Source organism: Bombina bombina, chromosome 3 (assembly GCF_027579735.1).
Source record: "Bombina bombina isolate aBomBom1 chromosome 3, aBomBom1.pri, whole genome shotgun sequence".
NCBI classification, from domain to species: Eukaryota; Metazoa; Chordata; class Amphibia; order Anura; family Bombinatoridae; genus Bombina; species Bombina bombina.
In genome coordinates this window covers 106,004,086-106,016,126 of record NC_069501.1, presented here as the reverse complement: position 1 = coordinate 106,016,126, position 12,041 = coordinate 106,004,086, and positions in this window count along the sequence as shown.

Here is a 12,041-nt window from a genome sequence, read left to right as displayed (position 1 = left end):
TGTATCTACATGCTGGTAAAGTATCTACATACATTTACATGCTGGTAAAGTATCTACATGTATCTACATGCTGGTAAAGTATCTACATGTATCTACATGCTGGTAAAGTATCTACATGTATCTACATGCTGGTAAAGTATCTACATGTATCTACATGCTGGTAAAGTATCTACATGTATCTACATACTGGTAACGTATCTACATTTATCTACATGCTGGTAACGTATCTACATTTATCTACATGCTGGTAAAGTATCTACATGTATCTACATGCTGGTAAAGTATCTACATATATCAACTTGCTGGTAAAGTATCTACATATATCTACATGCTGGTAAAGTATCTACATATATCTACATGCTGGTAACGTATCTACATTTATCTACATGCTGGTAAAGTATCTACATATATCTACATGCTGGTAAAGTATCTACATGTATCTACATGCTGGTAAAGTATCTACATATATCAAATTGCTGGTAAAGTATCTACATATATCAAATTGCTGGTAAAGTATCTACATGTATCTACATGCTGGTAAAGTATCTACATATATCAACTTGCTGGTAAAGTATCTACATTTATCTACATGCTGGTAAAGTATCTACATGTATCTACATGCTGGTAAAGTATCTACATATATCAACTTGCTGGTAAAGTATCTACATATATCTACATGCTGGTAAAGTATCTACATATATCTACATGCTGGTAAAGTATCTACATACATCTACATGCTGGTAAAGTATCTACATACATCTACATGCTGGTAAATTATCTACATACATCTACATGCTGGTAAAGTATCTACATATATCTACATGCTGGTAAAGTATCTACATACATCTACATGCTGGTAAAGTATCTACATACATCTACATGCTGGTAAAGTATCTACATATATCTACATGCTGGTAAAGTATCTACATACATCTACATGCTGGTAAATTATCTACATACATCTACATGCTGGTAAATTATCTACATGCTGGTGAAGTATCTACATTTATTTACATGCTGGTAAAGTATCTACCTGTACCTACATGCTGGTGAAGTATCTACATTTATTTACATGCTGGTAAAGTATCTACCTGTACCTACATGCTGGTGAAGTATCTACATTTATTTACATGCTGGTAAAGTATCTACCTGTACCTACATGCTGGTGAAGTATCTACATTTATTTACATGCTGGTAAAGTATCTACCTGTACCTACATGCTGGTGAAGTATCTACATTTATTTACATGCTGGTAAAGTATCTACCTGTACCTACATGCTGGTGAAGTATCTACATTTATCTTCATGCTGGTGAAGTATCTACCTGTACCTACATGCTGGTAACGTATCTACATTTATCTACATGGTGTTAAGTATCAACCTGTACCTACATGCTGGTAATGTATCAATATGTGTTTTATAGTACTGATTCCTCAGCTGAGCGATGTGCACCAGCAATTACAAATAACTCAAACATAAATGGGAACAATGTCACATTTCTATTGAACATATTATATTATATCTGATTAAATGACAAAAGACAAACTTTCATTTGTTTTAGAGGTATTTGTTTGGTTTTCAAACAACTATGCAAGCTTTTGTTTTGTTTTAAGGGTCATGTATTCTTGTTGCATTTTTTGTGGAGCTTATCACTGTGAATTGTAGGCAAATAATCTTAAATATGCTGAGTATCTTTCTGAATCTGTTTTGTTTTAAGATGTTGAGTTGGTGTCAACATTATCCTGTTTTATCGGAGACTCAATTTGACATGGAGGTTTGGTAAAGGGCTGCTCAGAAAATCAACTGGTAGCCCTACATTTAGGATATTTATAAGATATTTACATAGTTATAGACTGTATCCTTATCTTTTAACATTTTTGTTGCTGGTCCACTTTGATAATGTTCCATCAGATTTTTGTGGTATGTGGTAGTTAAACCTCTTTTAACTCCTTTAAAGGGCTATGAAACCCAAAATGTTTATGTCATGATTCACATAAATCATGCATTTTTAAACAACTTTCAAAGTTATTTCTTTTATTATTATTTTTCTTTGTTCCTTTGATAACTTTTGTTGAAAAGCAGGGTATGTAAGCTCCGGAGCCAGCCCATATCTGGAGCACAAAATGTCAGCAGTTTTGCAAGAATCCATTTGCAAGAGCTTCACATGCCTACCAATGTATCTCTTCAACACAAAATATCAAGGCAATAAAGCTAATTTGATAATAGACGTCAATTGGATTTTTTTTTTTAAATATATGCTCTGTCTGAACCACAAAATTATTATATGGGTTAAATATCCCTTTAATGTTCTCAATTTTAAAATCATTTACCTTTTAGGCCATCAATAAAAATCATTAAAGTTACTATTTTATTTCTTTTTGAAGGACGTCACAAGCTGTTTTTTAATTTAGCAGTGTAATGGGAAATTTAATGGAAAACCAAAGTATATAAGATTTAAATGGATTCAAAGTTTTCTAAAATATATCCTTATCTGATTGTATACAAAGCCTTAATGTGGTTCCTACTGCATTTCACAGCTGCCACTAGACATATTTTGGCCAATACACTTGGTGACTAGGCAGATTTAAATCTGCATAGCAATAAATAGCTTTTCTTGGCAAACCTTTTGCCTGTTCAGAGTGCAGCTGCTGGTTGAAACGTTGATATGAGTTGGCATATTTGGTTTTGTAGCTTAGTAAGGGAGTCAATGTGTTTTTTTTATTAGTGAAAATTAATGCTGAGGAATATTTAAAAAATAAAATACATCCAGGATACTTCATGGCAAATGTAGTCAAACTGACCACAATAGATTTCATCTGAGGCTGATTATTACTAGTGGGGTACAGGATAAACACAAATGGGTTGTTTACTGTCTCATTCTAAACAGTTAAAGGGACACTGTACCCAAATTTTTTCTTTTGTGATTCAGATAGAGCATGTCATTTTAAGTAACTTTCTAATTTACTCCTATTATGAAATATTCTTCATTCTCTTGGTATCTTTATTTGAAATGCAAGAAAGTAAGTTTAGATGCCGGCCCATTTTTGGTGATCAACCTGGGTTATTCTTGCTGATTGGTGGATAAACTCATCCACCAATAAAAAAGTGCTGTCCAGAGTTCTGAATAAAAAAAGCTTAGATGACTTCTTTTTAAAATATAGATAGCAAGAGAACGAAGAAAAAATGATAATAGGAATAAATTAGAAAGTGGCTTAAAATTGCATGCTCTATCTGAATCATGAAAGAAAAACATTTGGGTTCAGTGTCCCTTTAAAGGGAAAATCTCTAGCCCAACCCATTTTGGGGTTTCTACAGTTCAGAGCTTAGTCTGCTGAGGAATTTTGCAGAAAATGACTAATTATCAATATTTAACATAAGATAGGTACCATGAGTGTACACAAAGTGCTGACCTTAGTTCCTAACAAGTCTCTTGTTGGAGCATATACCCCAGCTGGTGATTGCAGCTTCTCATTGTCTTGCCGGATGTGTTCAGCTTGGTCACAGTATCTCATTGCTGCTCTGGAGCAGATCTTGAAGGGGTTTAAAACAAAGTAATAGTAACAGAGCACTTTTATGTAATTTTAACAAGAAGTCTACAGTCCCTGCATATTTTATACTAAAATGCTCCTTTAACCCCATAATGACAGCGGCATACACTGTACGTTTTGTATTCATTGCTTTAACAGAGCAGGTCTCATTGACAGCGGCGATACTCCACTGGAGTACAAGCAGAGTCCAGTCCCCCAGACACACACAGCAAGCCAATACACATATAGTTTACATTTCCATATAAATCTTTCATGCCTAGAAATATGTACAAGAGATTGAGATACCCAAAACAGAATGTAGAGCTTTTTTTTTTTTTAAAGGGACAGTCAAGTCCAAAATAAACTTTCATGATTCAAATAGGGCATGTCATTTTAAATAACTTTCCAAATTACTTTTATCACCAATTTTGCTTTGTTCTTTTGGTATTCTTAGTTGAAATCTAAACCTAGGTAGGCTCATATGCAATTTTTTTAGACTTTGAAGGCTGCCTCTTAGTTGAAAGCATTTTGACAGTTTTTCCCAACTAGAGGGTGTTAGTTCATGTGTGTCATATACATAACATTGTGCTCGTTCACGCTTGTGTAGAGAGGACACAGTGGTTAGAAGATGTTACCATTTGCAATAGTCTACACAGTTCCAGTTCTAGCACAGATCAAATAATACATGTTTTACCTCTGTGATAACCTTGTATCTAAGCCTCTGCAGACTGCCCCCTTATTTCAGTTCTTTTGACAGACTTGCCTTTCAGCCAATCAGTGCTCACTCCTTGGTAAATTCACGTGCATGAGCTCAATGTTATCTGTATGAAACACATGAACTAACACCCTCTAGTGGTTAAAAACTGTCAAATGCCGAGGTGGCCTTCAAGGTCTAAGAAATTAGCATATGAACCTCCTAGGTTTAGCTTTCAAATAAGAATACCAAGAGAACAAAGCATAATTGGTGATAAAAGTAAATTGAAAAGTTGTTTAAAATTACATGCCCTATTTAAATCATGAACATTTTGTTTGGACTTGACTGTCCCTTTAACCTACTCTCACAGGTCAGCTGAATATTTAACGTGTGCTGAAATTAAGATATCATGAAACTCTGGTCAGGTAGCGATACTTGAGAACTGGAGCTGAGAAACACTGACCTAGAAAAAGAAAAAAGAAATGTCAGCTCAACTAAACAACAAGATTACAAGTGGAGCGCTATTGATAGCGCAGGGTGCACTATTAATATCACAAGCTAAGAATAATGCACAATCTCGTAATACAAGTCTATGTGAAAACAGTATTACCAGAGAATGTTTAGCACGTTCGACATATCTTTAAAGTGATGATAAATCCAAGCATTTAACAAATGCTTGGATTTACCATCGCTAAAAATCAAGGGGAGTTTCATTCATCAACTGTGTACAAAAGGATGCTAAACTCACCCTTTCTGTGCCATTGCACAGCGCTAAATTCAGCACAACAATCTCCTTCAACGAGGTTACATTTGCACCTCTGAACCAATAGCGGTGCGTGGTTCAGAGGTGCAAGCGGCACCTTATTGGTAGAAGATCGTTGTGCCGTGGGCTGCCAGAGCTGCCTTTATTTGCAATGGCACAGAAAGGGTGAGTTTAGCATCCTTTTGTACACGGTTAATGAATGAAACTCACTTTGATTTTTAGTGATGGTACATTATAGTGTTTGTTAAACGCTTGGATTTGCCATCAGTTTAACAAGCCCTATACTTTAAATGAATGGCTATATAGCTATAGATATATTTAACCCCTTAATGACCACAATGTACCCTGTATGTCACTGGTCGTTAAGGGTTTTTTCAGGACATAATAGCACAAGTCTAGCAAGAACACGCTATTAATGCCCTCCCTCCAGAAGGCTTTGTGGAATAGAGCAGTCTCAACTCTGGTGGCAAGACCGCGCTATAAAACAATCAAGTCCCAAAAAAAGGCCAGCGACATACAGGGTACGTCGCTGGTCCTTAAGGGGTTAAAATAGATAGATAGATAGATAGATAGATAGACAGATAGATAGATATACTTAAAATAAAAATAATATTTTCTTCTGAGTGAAGAACAATGCTATTTCATGTTTTTCTTTATTTCAATATAAATTTGTATTAAGGTCGTCCATTATACACATAAATACAAGCATATATACTGTCAGAAAAAAGAAAATAAGATACAATGATACATATTCCAGAAATATCTTCTTTTCATTAGAACAAAGTAGTATAAGTTCATATTATAATATCATTAGAACAAAGTAGTATAAGTTGATATTATAATATCATTACCTATGCCTGTACCATTTGATATAAATCATTAATATTATACCAACATGAGATAATTCATTCCAAATGTAAGAACATAAATAAAGAAAAATGTTACAACCTTTTTATAGAAAAGAACAAAAAAAAACAGAAGAAATCAAGCAACAGCATCTTTGTACAAAAAATACGCAGTGGCTCTACCATCTACTATAGAATACAGTTAAATTGAATCCTGGCGAGTGAGAAATAGAAGAGAGAGAAAAAAAAAAACCAGAGGGGGTGTGAGTGTATGTTTGTGTTTATGTGTGTGCAGGTATGTGTGTGTGCGTGTGTATGTATGTGTGTGTGCGTGTGTATGTATGTGTGTGTGCGTGTGTATGTATGTGTGTGTGGGTGTGTATGTGTGTGCAGGTATGTGTGTGTGCGTGTATGTATTCGTGTTGTTGTTTGCATTTGTGTGTATGTGTATGTGCATATATATATATAAATATAAATATATATATATATGTGTGTGTGTGTGTATGTGTGTGCAGGTATGTGTGTGTAAATATAAATATATATATGTGTGTGTGTGCGTGTGTATGTATTTGTGTTGTTGTTTGCATTTGTGTGTATGTGTGTGCAGGTATGTGTGTGTGCGTGTGTATGTATGTGTGTGTGCGTGTGTATGTGTGTGTGGGTGTGTATGTATGTGTGTGTGCGTGTGTATGTATGTGTGTGTGCGTGTGTATGTGTGTGTGGGTGTGTATGTATGTGTGTGTGCGTGTGTATGTATTCGTGTTGTTGTTTGCATTTGTGTGTATGTGTATGTGCATATATATATATATATATATATTTATATGTGTGTGTGTGTATGTGTGTGCAGGTATGTGTGTATGTGTGTGTATGTATGTGTGTGTGCGTGTGTATGTATTTGTGTTGTTGTTTGCATTTGTGTGTATGTGTATGTGCATATATATATATATATATATGTGTGTGTGTGTGTGTGTGTGTGTGTGTGTATGTGTGTGTGTGTGTGTGTGTGTGTGTGTATGTGTGTGTAAATATAAATATATATATATGTGTGTGTGTGTGTGTGTGTATGTGTGTGCAGGTATGTGTGTGTGCGTGTGTATGTATTCGTGTTGTTGTTTGCATTTGTGTGTATGTGCATAAATATATATATGTGTGTGTGTGTGTGTGTGTAAATATATATATGTGTGTGTGTGTGTAAATATATATATATATATATATATATATATATATATATATATATATACACAGTATAGAATTTTAGAGGTCATCTAAAGCCCTACTCTCCTTATCCATTCATCCCTAAATTTTGAAAAGGGGTCATAAGTTGTCTCTGAAGATTTCTCCTATATAACTTAAGGAAATCCATCCATTTTATACCAAATCTATCCTGCTGTGTTTCTCAGTTATTAGAACTGTCAAATTATTTAATTATAAATTGTGTTTGCAACAGAAACGTTAGGTTTTTAATAGTGGGTTCCCTTTAATTCTTCCAGTTCCTAAGGATAAGGTATCTCCCTCCCAAAATAGTTGTATTAATAAAATCAATATTATCTAACTCATCCCTTTTAACTAAAAAAAAAAAATATGCTTTATCTCCAGAGTAATATTACAACTTGTCACCTTCCTCAACCAAAATTGAATACGTTGCCTAAGTTGTTGTATTTTCGGGCAGCTCCAAAACATGTGGACCAGATCAGCTTCAGGTGTACTATATCAGGGATAGACATTTACCATTTATTTAGTCGTATTTATTAGTTTAAAATGAGATTCCCGCCATATTGCAGATAGTGTAGCATTCTCCACACTCACAATACTACGCTTCACCTTATCTATGTCTATTGCCGGGAAAACAGAACGCCATTTTAGACAAATATCAAGAACATTGAGCTCACCAATATTGGTTAATATCATTTTATACCAATAACTATTAACTAATAGAGTACTTGCCCATTTTAAAAAGAGATAGACCCATTTTTATACCTGGATGTGACCATACCATATTAAAGTCTTTAGTTATTTCAAAAAAACAGTGATGTACTTGAAGATATGCATAGAAATCTGTATTCCTTAGACTATAGCGATCTTTAAGAGTCTCAAAGGTATAAACTTTGGGAGTATCACTTTCATTAAATTGCTATAGATATACCAGCCCTGAATTAGCCCATCTATTAAACAACTTATTATTGAGACCACCGATAAATTGTGGATTCCCCACAATAGGTACTAAATCCGAAATAAAGGGATTACAGTTTAAAATAGTTCTAATAGTCTGCCAAGATTTAATAATATAGTATATGGTGTGTTTTTTCTTAATTTTATTAGGGATAAGCTTAATGGGGCAGTGTAGTAAGACAGTTAAAGAGAAAGGGTAAACCAATTTTTGTTCCGCTTCTAGATATGCAACATAATCCCCTCCAGTGAGCCAATCCATAGCTACTTTAGCTAAACAGATACAGTTATAGATAGATAATATGGGTAATGCTAGTCCCCCAAATTGCCTTAGTTGAGTTATTTTTCCCAGAGCTATACGACTTCTACCAGACCCCCAAATAAATAACCTGATAGAGTTATCAAGAAACTTAACATCTTTTTTTAGTTACAAGCGTGGGAATATTTTGCATTAAATACAAAAGCTTAGGTAATTCAATCATCTTAATTACATTGACTTTTGCAGTAATTGAAAGAGGTAATAGCCCACTTCATCAGATCTAGTTTAATTTTTGAGAATAGAGGGGAATAATTTAACTTATACCAGCTCAGAGAGTTTGTATCAAATTTTATTCCAAAATATGTAATGTATTCTTCAGCAATTTTAAAGGGGAGAGGATGACCATCCTGTATTGGTCTTTTAATCCAAAGTATTTCTGGTTTATGGACATTGATTTTATACCCAGATAAAGAGCCACATTCTGAAACTAAGTCTAAGATCATAGGTATCTCTATTTGTGTATTATTAAGGAATAACAGCAAATCATCTGCTTATAGTAGTAACTTGAGACGCTTATCTCCAAGAGAGATCCCCTTTAGTATTTTCCTAAGAATTATGGACAAAGGTTCAATGGCCAAGTTAAAAAGAAGTGGAGAAATTGGACAGCCTTGCCGCGTTCCCTTAGCCATAGGAAAAGAATCTGCAAGCGAGCCATTTATGAATAGAGTAGAAGAAGCTTTTGCATATATGGACATAATACAATTAAAAAATTGGTCTTTGAACCCAAATTGCCTCATAGTAAAGAATAAAAGGTCCCACGTAATTGAGTCAAATTCTTTTTGAGCATCGACAGAGAGTATAGCAAGGTCGTGAATAGATTTAGTATTAGAGGTTGCAAAAAAATCCAAAAAAAGGAAAATTTTATGAATATTAGCAGAGGGATTTCTATGCGTCATGAAGCCAACCTGGTCCACCTGTATCAGAGAGCCAAGAGTTGATTTAAGTCTATCCGCTAAGATAGCTGTCATTAATTTATAGTCAGAGTTTAACAAGGAAATTGGACGGTATGAATTCATTAGCTCCACATCTTTGCCCTTTTTGGGTATTAGCGTAATTTTAGAAGCAGAAAAATAAGAAGATGGGGTTTTACCATTACAAAAAAGTCAATAAAAAGAATCAAGAGAGTAGGGGTTACTTCGGTTTTAAGAATTTTATATAACTCACCAGGCAGAAGATCTGGGCCCGGTGCTTTGTCTAGTTTAAGTCTGTCTATTGCCTGATGGACTTCTCGCTCTGTTAAAGGTGCATTTAAAATATCTATCACTTCCATGGACAGCTTAGGCAACGAAATTCTCTGCCAAAACTTGCTTTTATTTTAATCATTTATTTGTGGGGCAGAATACAAATGTTTAAAGTAGTTAAAAAATTCTGAATTAATTGATTCAATATTAGTTAACCTAGTTCCATGTTTAATGATAGCCTTTATACATTTATAGGGCTCCTGAGTTTTAACACATTTAGCTAAAAGCTTCCCTATTTTATGTACCTATAGCTCTGGATCTAAGCTCCTGAACTGACATTTTCTGCATGTTAATGATTTCCCATTCCTGTTTAGCCTTAATATAGCAATTCCAGTTCATCTGATTAGGCGCGGTTAAATACTCATTATATTTATTTTTTAGATAGTTTGATAATTCAATTTCCTTGGCATAATATTTTTTCTTCAATCTAATGGTGTATTTTTTTTATTTCCCCTCTAATAACAGCTTTTGCCGTTTCCCAAAATACCTCTTTTGTATGTCAGTAAGAATTATTTTGTATAGCATATTCGTGCCATAGAGCATAAAGTCAACATTATTAAATAAGAAACGGGGAAAGTTATAACTTCTGGCAGGCTCAAAACTCGAATCTCCCCACATCAAATCCAATGAAATAGGTGCGTGATCTGATATAGTGAAATCCCCAATCTGCGCTAAGGCTAAATTCTTTGTCTGAAGCTAGAAAAAAAGTCAATACGGGAGAAGGATTTATATTGTTTAGATTCACAGGAAAAGGCACGGTTATTAGGATTATAAAATCGCCATACCTCTTTAATCTTAAGTGTACTGCAGAAAAACTTCCCCTACCCAGCTCATTTTAAGATTTCTATGTTCTTCTTCTATCAGATGAGTCTCCTGTAAGAGAGCTATATCCACCTTGCTTTTTTTAGCAGTCCTAAAATCTGCTTCAATTTCATTGGATTCGTAATCCCTCCTATGTTCCAAGAAATAATCTTTAACTCATTTCAGCTTATTAACTGTATATATACGTGGGTACAAAAAAAATGACCCCCTCTCCCCATTCGCACCCCCAGGATTAGCCAAGAGAGAGCAACACAAAATTAAGAAACAAACATACAAAAGGAGCCTAAACCATCTAGTATACAACCTTTTATACTTATACTCATATCTATATAGAATTTGAGTGGATGTACATAAGCCAACACATTAAGACAAATACCTATAAAGATAGAGAGAGAAAGTTCAGTTCATCTATCAATTTTGTATTTGTCTGTAAATATCCTAGCATCTTGTGGGGTTCCTAAAGTAATGATTTCATTTTCAAGGAAAACTTTAATTTTTGCCGGATAAATTAGTCTTGCAGAGAGTCCCAAATTAATCAATGTGACAAATGAGGTGCCATTTCTTTACGATTTCTTAACACTTCTTCGGCTTTAGCACACTTGGCTTAGTGCACCAGAGAAGAGCAACAGGGACAATCACAGTTTTAACTAAGCTAGATAAACCAAAATAGCTTCATATTCCCATCATATCATATCTGCACCTTATTAGTAAGAACTGACTTTGCTCCCTGTTCTCTCAGATGACCTCTCTTATGTAGCAAATACATACAGAAAACAACATAGTACATTACAGCGGAGAGATCATCTCCTTTATGTGATGTTATAATACTAATAATGTTTAATTAACCATTTTGGCAAAAATCACCTACCCCAGGAAAAAAAATCCAGAATCAGAATACTCTAATCCCTAAATTACAATCTCATTAAGGATATTAGTCCATTCCATTAATTCATCTGGACTAATTAGTATTAATTTCTAAAATATACAAAGAAATTAATTTTGAGTTAACAAATTGTATACATTTGAATAAAAAACTGTCCAGAATTTTAGCAGGCTCTCCTGTAAAATCTTTACAAAAATACTCAACATTTAAAGAGACAGTAAACACAAAAATTGTTATTGTTTAAAAGATAAAATACTGCCTTTACTACCCATTCCCCAACTTTGCAAAAAAACCCAGTTATATTAATATACTTTATAACTTTTAAGCCTCTAAATTTCGGTCTGCTTCTAAGTCACTAAAGACAGCCTCTTGAGCACATGTTTTGTATTAGCTTTTCACAACAGGTGAGAGCTAGTTCATGTGAGCCATATAGATAGCATTGAGCTTACGCCCGTGGATTCTAACAACTCAGCACTAATTGGCTTAAATGCAAGTCAATAGATAAAGTCATGTGATCAGGGGGCCATCAGAAGATGCTTAGGTAATCACAGTGATAAAATGTATATTAATATAACCATGTTTTCTGTGCAAAACTGGGGAATGGGTAATAAAGGAATTATCTATCTTTTTTAAATAATAACATTTTTTGTGTTGACTGTCCATTTAAATATCCAATTTTTAAAGTCCCTGAATGGAAGCTAAATGTAAAAGCCCCCTTATGCCTCGACGCATTACAAATATATAACAGAAAGAAGTGAGGGCAAGTCAAGTGGGTAAAATCA